Genomic DNA, 13,674 nt, shown 5'->3' with positions numbered 1-13,674 from the left:
AATAAAATATTAAAAAACAAATCTAAACTAAGCTATAAATACCATATTCTTAGCTCTAATATTTCCTGCACAAACATTAAGTTCAGCCAACATATATTGGACCGTTACAATCGAGAAGAATATATATAGAATGACCAAAGAAACGAGAATTTTGAGTTGCATTTTGTTAGTGTTGGTTCTAAGTGGTGGAAGTGAGGCACGACATCTGAACCCAACAATGGTAAGTGATCATCACATGTTAGCAACTTCTCATTGGAATTGGAATTCGATACAACCATTTGCAGAAGAAGAAGGTGGAAAACGTGACGAACTGCAAAGATTAAGTCCCGGTGGACCTGACGCTCATCATCATTAATCACTTCAAAACTTTTCATAAACCTATGTATTGTCAATATCTTATTGAAATTAATAATTAGTTTATGAGGATATATAGTTGTATAAAATTTTCATGTAAATGTTTGTTACCTTCTCATATATGTATAAAATGTTGATGTTGATGTTATAGACTAGATGATGATGTATATAGTTAAGTTGCACATGATCATTGTTGTGTGTGTATCCATGTATTCATCCTTACCCTATGGTGTTGCTTGTTTGAACTTAGCTTGAATACAAATCTCATAGAGCTAACAAAAGATTTAGGGCCATGTGAGTTTGGTTCATGTCATTAATACTCCTATGTTTCGAATGAACATGAAAGCTTTTGATAGACAACTCAAAAAACATGTAAACTGTCTTTTCATAAACGCACACATAAAACAACGAAAGGGTGAGTACTCGAAAATATGGAGACAAAATATAAGTAAGAAGAAGAACAAATTTATGCACATAGATCATATGACAATAGATGAGCATGTTGTCATATATACATGAACATATGTGAGGTATTTATGACATTGAAATGTTAGAACCATGTTGATGTATGACGGCATGTTCTCCTAATTCTAGAATGACATATCGTAATGCGTTAACATGTATTGGCACTTAAAAGCATGTTCGGCACTAGGGATATGTGAGGCATTTTGGAAATAGGTAAGTAGTAGTACTTCATCCGGTCTTATTTATAAGAGAAAGTTGAGTTAACATAAGTTGATGTATTTCGACTGAATTTTTAACTAGATACATCACCTTTTGTTGACTCAAGTTTCTCTTATAAATAAGACCAAAGGAAATAACGTATAAGAAGCTTGCAACGGCATTTAAGAGCATGTTAATCGTTTAGAAACATATGAACAACAAACACGGCATGACAATTACTATCTGCGCCCATATATGTAAGACCCTTTTGATTTTTTTTTTTTGGTGTATATAAGACCCTTTTGATAAAAGCACATAAATTAAGAAAATTTGGTTTATTAAATTTGTCAATAATGTATTTTTTTTTTCAAAATTATCCTTCAATTATTAAGAGAGAGAAATAGTTGATCTTTAATTCTTTACAATTAATTAGGGATATTTTTGTGAAAAATTAATTAATGCATCTTGATCTTTGAAGAGGTCTTAAAAGGGAAATAAAATTTTGTAAAGGGGTCTTATAAATAGGGATGAAAGTAGTAATATAAATACAGAAATGCTTAATATCGCGAAACTGTACATCACGACTATTTCACGAGATTACATTGTTCGACTTGTATTGTTTAATTAATTTATTTTCTCTCTTAGATGATGAGTTTGGTATCCAAAGTTAACTCTCAGCTTAATTTCATGAGACCACGACCACTTCAACTTGGTATTCATGATTTCATGGCAGCTGGCATGGCATGCAAAACTGGTATCAACTCATTGACCATGATTTCATGTGACGGTGCGGTGGCTTTTTCTTTTTAAGCCATACATGGTCTTTTTTGTCTATATCTGGTTAATTGCAGTATAGGAAACAAAGAAAGATATATAACCATTCCAAAAGCTTAAAAGAAAGGATTGAAATATAACAAAAAAACTCTATCGGGAAATTTTCGTGAGCAAATCTCTCGCGAGATATAGCAAGGCTCATATAAATAGTGGAAAATGTTGAAGTATCAAAGATGAAAATTATATATTGGAAATTATTGTAAATTTATTTTTCAAATAAATATTTTGTAAAGGGGTTTTATTCATTTTAAGACAATTTTATTCATCTTGTTCATATACAAACTCATGAATATGATGAACATTCATACATTTTCGGGAAAAACTTTCTACAACATGTCCTAGGATTTCTCTTTTGATCCTGCAAACAACTTTTAAAAACTAATCTTCTTGTTTACTAAAAACACAAGTAAACAGTGACAAAAAAAATTACAAAAGGATTTCATCGTAGCTTACAATCGAGTTGTATTAGCATAACCTGAAGCTTGGCGCGCAAGTCACCAAAACTAACTCATTTGAATTTACTTGTAAATTTCATTTTACATTTCAATTTCATTTAGTTAGTTATAGAAGCTATGATGAGCTGGCACTTAGTTAGGTGTTGTATATATACACTAATCATGTATCAGTGAACACTTAATGAAATCATAACCGTTTTTCTCCATTGTTGTTGGAGCTTTTCTCTCTTCTCCCATGGCGGTCACTTTTACTTTGATGGTATCAGAGCAAGTTTTATCTTGCTCTGCTTCCGCAATGATCGTTACTCTGTTTTCTTGTGCTTGATTGCGTGATTCTTTGGCTAAGATCACGCATCTGCTTCTTTCGTTTTTTTTTCTCTGCATTTTTCTACTTCAAGTTTCGTTCTTGTTACGTTCTTGTTCAATTTGATCCTTGATCTCAAAATTCACTTCGTTTTGTGTTGATTTGTTATAATCATGGTAAGAAATAACAATCAGAACCAGGATCAAAGTCTTGATCCTTATTATGTTCATTCATCAGAAAATTCTTCGACGGTTAGTGTTACTCCACAGTTAACCGGTGACAACTACCACTCTTGGTCGATGAATATGCGAAGAGCATTGGCTATGAAGAACAAGTACAAATTTGTTGACGGTTCCATACCAATTCCTAGTGAAGATGATCTAAATCGTTTGGCTTGGGAAAGGTGCAATAATCTAGTTCATACTTGGATCATTAATTCAATTTCTCCTTCAATTGCACACAGCGTAGTTTTCATTGAAAATGCAATTGATATGTGGAATGACTTGAAGGATCGGTTTATGAGAGGAGATCGTATTAGAGTAGCTCAATTGCATCAAGAAATTGCAAATCTGAAGCAAGGTGAGCACAACATCACTGATTACTTTACTGAACTCAGGGGTTTATGGGAAGAGTTGGATCAATATAGACCCATACCTCAGTGTACTTGCCCTATGCCTTGTACCTGTCTTGCTATGAGAAATGCTAAGGGTTTTAGGGCAGAAGACAGGATCATACAGTTTTTAATTGGACTGAATGAAGAGTATCAAGGAGTGGCTTCTCAGGTTCTCTTGATGGATCCTATGCCACCAATTAATAGAGTATTTTCTATGGTTATGCAACAGGAGAGAAAGTTGCAATATGGTGTTGTTCATGTGCAAAACACATCCCTGGAAGATAATACAGGATTGGTTAATGCTGTTAATGGTCAGAAACCATTTGGAAAAGGTAGAGGAGGCACTCCTTTTCAAGGAAGAGGAAGAGGAAATGGTAATGGTAGAGGAAATGGAAGTAGTAGGTACTGCACTTTCTGTGAAAGGACCAATCACACAGTTGATACCTGCTACAGAAAGCATGGTTACCCTCCTAATTGGGGTAAAGGAGGTGGTAACTCTTATACTAATATGGTGGATGCAGAAGATACTGAAAGTCAGAACAACTCAGGGTCTGCAAGTAAACATGATGATAATGAAGGCATCACTCTTACCAAGGATCAATATCAGAGTCTCATGACACTTCTGGAAAAGAACAACTCTGAAGCTAAGTGTTCAGCTAATGTGGTGAAAGGTAGCAATTCTATTTCACTTTTTGAAGGTAATTCATTTCTTGCTAGTTTGCATAGTAAGCAAAATGATCCTGGATGGATTGTAGATACAGGAGCAACTCATCACACTTGTTATGACTTAAGCTGGTTTGCTAGTTATAGTAAAATTGATTCTATTAATGTCAATTTACCAAATGGAAGTGTCATTGAAGCATGCTACAGAGGTCAAGTCAAGTTGTCTAGAGACCTAAGCATAGACAATGTGCTTTATTTGCCAAAATTTGCAGTGAATCTTATTTCTGTTAGCAAGTTATGTAGAGAGCAAAATTGCAAATTGCAATTTGAAGCTGACATATGTATAATACAGGAAAAGAACACTTTGAGGAAGATTGGTTTAGCTGAAGAAAGAGGTGGATTGTACTACTTGAAGACTGATGAAAGGCATCAAGTCTCTGTATCCAATGTCTCAACTTCAATGGAAGTTCACAATAAGCATGTCCCTGATGGTGTACTGTGGCATCTCAGACTAGGACATTTGTCACATGATAGAATGCTTTGTATGAATAAAATGTATAGCTATGTAACTGTTAGTACACATACTGCTTGTGATGTGTGTCAGATGTGTAGACAGAAGATCTTACCTTTTCCTATAAGCAGTAGCAATGCTAAAACTGCTTTTGATTTAGTACATTTTGATATTTGGGGGCCATTCAATACAGTTTCTGTACATGGTCACAAGTATTTTCTTACAATTCTGGATGATTGTACTAGACATATATGGATTGTTATGTTAAAGAATAAGTCTGAAGCTTCTTATCAAGTTAAAAGTTTTGTTTCTATGATTGAAAGACAGTTTGAAAGGAAGATTAAAATGATTAGAAGTGACAATGGGCCTGAATTTATGCTAAAAGATTTCTATGATAAAAAAGGAATAATACATCAAAGGAGTTGTGTTTATACTCCACAGCAGAATGGCAGAGTAGAAAGGAGACATCAACACATACTCAATATCAGCAGAGCCTTGATGTTTCAATCCAAACTTCCTAAGAAGTTTTGGTCTTATGCAGTCTTGCATGCAGTCTATTTGATAAATAGAATTCCTACAAAGATTTTGCATAATAAATCTTCTTATGAAGTTTTATACAATGAAGTTCCTGATCTTACTTGTTTAAAGGTATTTGGTTGCTTGAGTTATGCATCAACATTACCTGTCAATAGACACAAATTTGACCCTAGAGCAAGAAAATGTGCTTTCTTGGGTTTCAGGCCAGGCATTAAAGGATTTGTTCTAGTTGATGTGCATACCACAGAGATACTAGTTTCTAGAAATGTAAAATTCTTTGACTTAGAATTTCCCTTTCATTCACCAAGTGTTACTTCTGTGCCTCACACACAGATATATCTTAATGATGGTGAACTTGATATGATTTCCCAATCACATCAGTTACCTGTAACTTCATCATCATCTGATGCACCTGTTTCTAATGAAGAAAATGATGAAACATTAGAACCAGACAATGTGATTGAGGTTGAGAGGCAAGAAGATGAGCCTGTCAGAAGATCAAGTAGGATCTCTCAGGTTCCCTCTCATTTACAAGACTATGTTTGCAACTCTGTTAGTTGTAATTACCCCATTGATCAATTTATCAGCTACTCAGCTCTTTCTCCAAAGCATCAGGCTTATGCTTTCTCTCTCAACACTGAAGTTGAACCTTCAAATTTTCAAGCTGCCAATCAGGATTCTAGATGGATAGCAGCTATGCACACTGAGATAGAAGCACTCAATGCCAATCACACTTGGGAGTTTGTTGATTTACCTCCAGATGCTATCTCCATTGGAAGCAAATGGGTGTATAAAATCAAAAGGTATGCTGATGGAACAATAGAAAGGTTCAAAGCTAGACTGGTAGCACAGGGTTTTAGTCAAACAGAAGGTTTAGACTACTTTGAAACCTTTTCCCCTGTTGCCAAACTCTCCACAGTGAGAGTGTTGCTTGCTCTAGCTTCCATCCATGGCTGGTATTTACATCAATTAGATGTAAATAACGCTTTCTTACATGGAGATTTACATGAAGCTGTATACATGAAAGTTCCAAAAGGGGTCATCCCTCCTAAGCAAGGCCAGGTCTGCAAATTGCTTAAGTCCTTATATGGCCTCAAGCAAGCTAGCCGCCAGTGGTTTGAGAAGCTTACACAGTTCCTTCATGCTCAGGGATTCATTCAAGCAACTTCAGATCACACCCTCTTCACTAAAACCACTACTTCTTCCTACACTGTGATTTTAGTATATGTGGATGACATAATACTAGCTGGTACTTGTTTGAAGGAGTTTGAAAGTCTCAAGCAGGCTCTGGACAAGGCATTTCGCATCAAAAACTTAGGAGAGCTTAAGTTTTTCTTGGGACCTGAAGTTGCACGTTCATCCAAAGGAATCTCCCTCTGTTAACGCAAGTATTGTTTGGAACTACTCACAGACTCAGGTTTAACTGGTTGTAAACCAGTATCCACACCACTTGATCCCTCTCTTCGTTTATCTCAGGATAGTAGCATGCCCTATGCAGACATTACTGGTTATAGAAGGTTAGTTGGAAGATTGCTTTATCTGACAACTACGCGCCCTGACATAGCTTTTGCAGCACAACAACTCAGCCAATTCATGGCTTCTCCTACTGAGTTACATCACAAAGCTGCATTAAGAGTGTTGAGATACTTGAAGCGTTCTCCTGGTAGGGGTCTCTTCTTTCCTGCAACTTCTGACCTGCAGCTTCTGGGTTTTAGTGACGCAGACTGGGGTGGATGTGTGGATACACGCAGGTCCATTTCTGGTTACTGCTTCTTCATTGGCAAGTGTACTTGCAAAAGTACGGTAAGGATTCTAGGGCTAAGAATCGTATACTGGGGTTTTAGACTGATGATTAGATGCCTTGAGAATGCTCTCAAGAGTGGTATTTATAGCCTGCTATGGGCTTGGGCTTCGGTTGCTTGGTTTCCAAGTAACAGGGGTATTTGTGTATTTTTGGGGCTTTTGGGCGGTTTCTAGAGGCTTCTAGAAGTTCAATGAGGCGGCGCCCTTCAGGGGGCGCGCCAGGGCTCAGAGATCCTTCTGGAGGGCGCCCAGGCCTTTCCTGAGGGCGCCCAGGTCTCTCTGGAGGGCTTAGAGCCTTTTTCGGAGGGCTCCTACGCCCCTAGGAATAGGATGACGGTCCACAGCCCCCCAAGCACGAGTCTTGGGACAAGGCGAAGTGATGATGACATGCGAAGAGTCTTTCTGGGATCATTTGATTCATTTAGGAATATGATGACGGTCCACAGCCCCCCAAGCACAAGCCTTGGGACAAGGCGAAGTGATGATGGTTTCATGAAATCCTGCTATGCAGCCGGACTATTTCGAAGGATTTCTTCAGGGCGGTTTACGAATGTCACGGAGATCCCGAGGGTAGATATACGTCCTGAAATTGGAGCGTTGTACTGAGTCTGTCATGGAATGCTGTGACGGAAACCGAAGGTGTATGTTATTTGTGCCCGTATCCTACAGCCCCCCAAGCACGAGTCTTGGGTCGAGGCGAGATGGTTGGTGATTCGGCTTTGCTTTGTGTATGTTCTGCTCGAAGAAGGTCGCCAGTAGGCGATCTCGTATGTTCCTCTTGTATGGCGAGCTTCCTAAGGCGCTCTTGGGGTTTTTACGGACCTTTGATATGCCTTTAACCCTTGATGACCGCCACGTGTCTTGATCTTAACTGTGCCTGACACGCTTCCCGAGGTGACTTTTGCTCTCCTTTAAAGACGAATTTCGAGGTTTTCATTTCTTCACTTTTCATTTTGTCCAACGCTCCTTGCTGCTTTCCCCTTCGGTCTTCTTCACGGTTTGTTTGCCGGTTTATAGCATCTGCAGATCCGTCTCCAACTCCTTCGCAGGTACTTATTGACTTCTCATCCCTTCTTTTTCCCCTCTTTTTGTATTTTTATGTTTAGAGCGAAAACGTTAGGTTAGGAGATGGTTCTAATTAGGGAGTGCGATGGTGAGGGGAAACTGGTCCAACCCATTGATCCGATTGAAAAGGAAAACTTGAGGAAAGTGTGTCTGAGGCACGCTACCGGTGCTGATGGGATTATTAATTGGGATGCTTATTATGATGGGTTATTCGGGGAAGAATTGTTTAGTGACCTTTCGAGCGAGTCAAGTGCTAATTCGGGCCATGATAGTGATTGTGTGTTTCTGTCTGCCACTTCAGGGGCAGCTAAGGAGGACGAGTGCTGGGAAATTCGTCCGTTTCCGGGAGCTTCGCGCGCAGTGGAGGGGAAAAGGATACCTTCTAGGTCAATAGGGATGTCTTTATTTGCGGAAGAAGTGTTGTTAGAAGAATCCCTTTATGTTGATGTTTCTGCTATGGATTCGTTTTGAAGTAAGTTCGATATTTCGGCCACCGGACGGGAAGAGGATGTGGTGCTGTTGTCTTGCGACCCAGACGAGCGCGTGTGTGATCAAGAGATGGCGGGCGAGGGAGACGAATCTTACTTTGTCTATACCGCCGTCTTAGAGGAATTCGGCGTAAAAATTCCTTTTACGCCTTTTGAGATGGACGTATTGAAGTTTCTGAACGTGGCGCCCACACAGATTTTTCCTAATAGCTGGGCGTTTATTCGTGGTTTTGAAATCCTATGTAAGTCGCTGGGTCTAGAGCCTTCTGTCGCCGCCTTTTTCCAATTTTATGGTACAAAAGATGTTAGCAAAGGAACTTGGATAGCTATCTCTGCTCACTCTGGAAAGAGGCTCTTTCCCACCTACGCTTGTAACTTTAAGAAGGAGTGGCGGGATACTTTTGTTAGAGTGCAGGGGTCGCCTGGGTGCTCGACGTCCTCAGTTCTAGTGAATGGCGAACCAAAGTTTCCTCTTCGGTGGACCAGTGCCCCTCTGGCGGTGAAAGGGTATGACTTGGATGCGATGTCGCCCTATGAGTATGAGCTAACTCAGTTCTTGGAGAAGGTTCCATTGACAAATATTCATGACCTGTTAAATAGGGAGGGCGACGCTGTCCGCATGGCAGCCTATTTGCGTGAGTGTCTTTCAAAAGTTTCGCATTTGTTTTGGCTTTGTCACTTTATTTGATTTATTCACCTGAGTTTGTTCTACTCTGCGCAGGCGAAATGTTGCCCCTTAGTGGCGCGGAGATGAGGAAGTATTTGGCTGAGTTGGAGAGAAGTAAGAACCCTGATGGCTACGTGTCCAGCAGTCCCGGGGGCGTTTCCTTGAGGAGGTTGAAGAGGAAGGAGTCCGTTAAAGGAGATTCTGGTGTGATCGAGGTGGACGACTTAGAAAATGCTGGTGGAGGGAATGCTTCTGCTCAGGCGGCCTCTCCTTCGTCTAAGAAGGCGAGGACGGGTCGGGGATCTAAGCCCAGCAGTAGTCGCCCTCCTTCAGGAAAAGAGACGGGAGAGACTTCTCTGAATGATGACGTGATGGACTCTTTCTGGCATTCTGGGTTCGACATTCGCCGGTATACTAGTATTCTTGTCTTTCTTAGGCGTTGATTCCTTTTGGCTGTTTGGTCTTTGGTCCTTAGTGACTTTATTGTTTGACGGTCTTGCAGGTATATGAAGGAACAGGTACCCTTTACGAAGGTGGACGTGGAAGCTGGCGTGAAGGCTAAGTGTAGTGACCTGGTGGCGGATATCCATACGGCGGCTTTGAGAACTATGCTGTTGAGCCACTGCTTAGAGACGAAGTATGACTTGGTGGAGAAGAAGCACACTGATGCTGCGGAAGATGTGGAGAAATGGAAACATAAATCTTCTGGACTGGAAAGCCGTCTTAGGGATGCGTTGAAAGACAAAGCAGCCGCTGAGTCCGCCCTAGAAGAAATGAAGCAGGCTAAGGAGGCCGCGGAGACAGAGAAGGACGCGACGAAAGCTGCGCTAGAAAAGTCAGAGTTGGCGGTAGATGAAGGTCGGCGGGCTCTGGCGATATATTTTGAGGATGGATTTATACGTGCTAAAGAGCAGGTGCTTTTGTTTAACCTAGAGGCCAAAGTTGAAGAGCTTGATCCCTTCAAGATCATTGTGAACGGCGAGTTGGTGGACGATGAATAGTCTTGTGCTTTTTTATTTGTTCTTTATTTAAACTATGTTTCTTGGTCTGTAACTTGATATTGGCGGCTTCTTAGAACGCCCTTTTAAACACTTTTATCTGCTCGGCGATTTGTGACTTTGAATGCTTACATATGCTTATGTCAGATGCGGAACCTCTTTCTTGTTGTGGCTTGATATTCTGCAAATGTTTAAATATTTTTGCGATTTTCTATGTTGCTTCGGTTTCATTCTATATGTTGAATGCGTTTTTATGAGTTGTTTCTTCAAAAGTGAGAGTTTTCGGCGATTTCGTCTCTTTTTAAATCTCTATTACTCATCTGGTGCGTTTCGTCGCCCTAAAAATGTCGACATAAGCATTTCGGCGGGCCCGTCGAGATGCCTGGGGTTTATTCTTTCGTCTCTTATTCTGAAGGAAGGTTTTGCTTCCCACTCTGAGGGAAGATATTATTTTGCACTTCAAACTCTGATGGAAGGCGCCTCCTACTCTGAAGGAGGACTTTGGGCTTCCCGCTCTGGGGGAAGACTTTTCACTTCCAACTCTGATGGAAGGCGCCTCCTACTCTGAAGGAGGGAAGACTTTTCACTTCCAACTCTGATGGAAGGCGCCTCCTACTCTGAAGGAGGACTTTGGGCTTCCCGCTCTGGGGGAAGACTTTTCACTTCCAACTCTGATGGAAGGCGAGGCGATTTGATGCGTCGACGCAGCCAGAGCTTTTATCAAGGTTGGCGTTGTGAATCCTTTATCTTTTTTCTTTCAGGGAGCGAATTATGTTTGTATGATAGAAAAAATGTGGATAGAATCATAGATATGAAAAAGGAAAAGGGCGTCTCGTTAAAAACCCCTGCCCTTGCAGGGGAAAAGAGTGCCACCCTAACCCTGTATTATTGATAAAGTTAAAATATAAGAGTTTCAGTGGTGATCTTACATCATCCTTATTTGGTACATAATAAAATTAAAATGCAAAAGAAAAAGAATTCTAGCTATAGTAGTGACGCAGATTGGCCACATTCCAAGTGCGAGGTACGGCGTCTCCGTTCAGTTCTTCTAACTTATACGCCCCGTGGGCGTATTTTTCTCTGATTCTGTAAGGTCCTTCCCAGTTTGGAAATAGTTTGCCTATTCTGGTTGGGGCGACGACTTGCTTGAGGACTAAGTCGCCCTCTTTCATCTCCCTGGGCGTCACTCTGGAGTTGTATCGTCTAGCTGCTCTCTGCTTGGCTGCGAATTCCTTGATGTGTGCCTGCTCCCGGACCTCATCAATGACGTCCATGCTTACCGCCATACCTACTTCATTAGCTTCCTCTGAAAACGTATCTCGCCTCCACGTGGGAGTGTCGATTTCGACAGGTATCATGGCGTCTGTGCCATAAACCATAGTGAATGGCGTCTCCTTGGTTGTAGAATGAGGAGTAGTGTGGTAAGACCATAGTACCTGTACTTATTTTGATCGATGCATTTGTTTATATATAGTATAGAAGCTTGAAAGAGATTTAAAATTTTGGAAAGTTGCGGCGAGAGTAAATTGATTCTGAAAATTGTTCATACCTCATGGAGTTGCTCTGCCCACAAACTTTTGGCGGCTTCCAATTTCTTTTTGATTCCGCTAAGAATAACTTTGTTGGCCGATTCGGCTTGCCCATTGGCTTGCGGGTGAATTACCGAGACGAATTTTGTCTGTATCCCTAGGTTCTTGCAGAAGTCCAACACTGTTGAGCTTGCGAACTGAGTTCCATTATCTGACACTATGCATTTAGGTAGGCCGAAACGGCAGATGATCTTCTTCCAATAGAATTTCTTTACTCTTTCTGCAGTTATCTTGGCGACTGCTTCCGCCTCGATCCATTTGGTGAAGTAATCCACTCCCACTATGAGAAATTTAAGCTGCCCTGGGGCGAGAGGAAAGGGCCCAACGATGTCGACTGCCCATTTGTGGAAGGGCCATGGCGAGTATACAGAGGTCAACTCCTGAGCTGGGACGTGCTTCCTGTCGGAGAACCTTTGGCATTTGTCACATTTCTTTACGAAAGTCGAGCTATCCTGAAGCATGGTGGGCCAATAGTAGCCGGCGCGGAGGAGTTTGGCGGCTAGGGCTCGCCCGCCTATATGGCTACCGCAAACGCCCTCGTGTACTTCCAGAAGGACCAAGTACGTCTCGTCTTCTCCTAGGCATCGTAGCAAGGGAGTCGTGCGGCCTCTTTTGTAGAGTTTCCCCGAGACCAAAGTGAATTTGGACGCTCGCCTCCTGATTGTCTGTTCTTCCTCGCCGTCGGTTGGTGTGAATGATCCTGTCAAATATCTAAGCAATGGTTCCATCCATCCTCCTGTGTTCTCTATGACCTGAAGTACTTCGTCCACCTTCGTACTGGGTGTTGCCACTACTTCCTGGATAACTGTTCTGTTGTTGCCTGGTCGTTTGGTACTGGCGAGTTTTGCCAACAAATCCGCTCTGGAATTCTGCTCCCGTGATACATAAATGGCCTCGAAGAAGCTAAATTTCTTGGCGAGGCTCTGCACCTTAGTTAGATATTTGGCTAGCTGTGTGTCTTTCGTCTGATAGTCGCCCGTGATCTGACTTGTTACGAGCTGGGAATCACTCTTGGCTCGCAAATTTTCAGCGCCCATCTCTAGAGCTAAGGTCATGCCAGCTATTAGAGCTTCATACTCGGCCTGATTGTTGCTCGCCTTGAATTCGAATCTGAGGGATTGTTCGATGAGAACGTCGTCCGGCCCTTCCAAGATAACGCCTGCACCACTGCCTTTCAGGTTGGATGAGCCATCTACAGATAAGAGCCATACGAAAGGAGGTTGTTCCTGTACTGGGGAGGCGAGCTCTACTACAAAATCTGCCAATACTTGGGATTTGATACTCCCCCTTGGTACGAACTGAACGTCATACTCTGAAAGCTCTACGGACCAGGCTACCAATCTTCCGGCCAAATCAGGTTTCCCCAGTACTTGCCTGATCGGGTAATCTGATTTTACGACGATCTTGTGACTTTGGAAGTAGGGGCGAAGCTTCCTTGCTGTTACGACGACAGCAAGGGCGAGACGTTCTATCTTCTGATATCGCAGCTCTGCCCCTTTGAGTACCCTGCTGACGAAATAAATTGGCTTCTCTCCTGTTGCTGAATCTTCTACCAAGACTGTGCTCATGGCGTTGTCAGATATCGCCAGATATAGGAAAAGGATGGCGTTCGGATTTGGCCGCTGTAGGATGGGCGGACTAGCTAAGAACTTTTTAATCTACTGGAAAGCATCCTCGCATTCTGGAGTCCACTCGAATCTCTCCTTTTTCTTAATGGAGGCGAAGAAAGAGAAGGCTTTGTCGCCGGCGCAGGACAAGAAACGAGAAAGAGCGGCGAGCCTACCTGTGAGTTGTTGTACTTCCTTGATGTTGGTGGGGCTTCTCATGTTGATGATCGCCTGACATTTGTCAGGGTTTGCTTCGATGCCTCGTCTTGTTAAGAGGAAACCTAAGAATTTTCCCGCCTGCACTCCGAAAGAACATTTTGATGGATTCAGACGAATCCTATATCTTCGAACCTGGCTCAATATCTCCTCCAGATCTTCAGAGTGACTGTATCCCTCCTTCGTCTTTGCGACTAGGTCGTCAATATATACCTCCAGATTTCGTCCTATCTGCGCGGAGAACGCGGTGTCCATAGATCGCTGGAAGGTGGCGCCTGCGTTCTTTAGACCAAAAGACATGACTTCA

At 41.8% G+C, this 13,674-nt stretch overlaps 1 pseudogene; it reads left to right on the top strand.

The window, feature by feature from the left end:
• The first annotated feature begins 2,783 nt into the window (after window positions 1-2,783).
• On the top strand, window positions 2,784-4,273 carry LOC146932232 (uncharacterized; annotated as a pseudogene).
• The last annotated feature ends 9,401 nt before the right edge of the window (window positions 4,274-13,674 follow it).

Source organism: Medicago sativa, chromosome 4 (genome assembly GCF_051527215.1).
Source record: "Medicago sativa cultivar Bolivia chromosome 4, Bolivia_mono, whole genome shotgun sequence".
In the NCBI taxonomy this organism is placed as follows: domain Eukaryota; kingdom Viridiplantae; phylum Streptophyta; class Magnoliopsida; order Fabales; family Fabaceae; genus Medicago; species Medicago sativa.
This window is presented reverse-complemented; position numbering and strand designations above follow the sequence as displayed.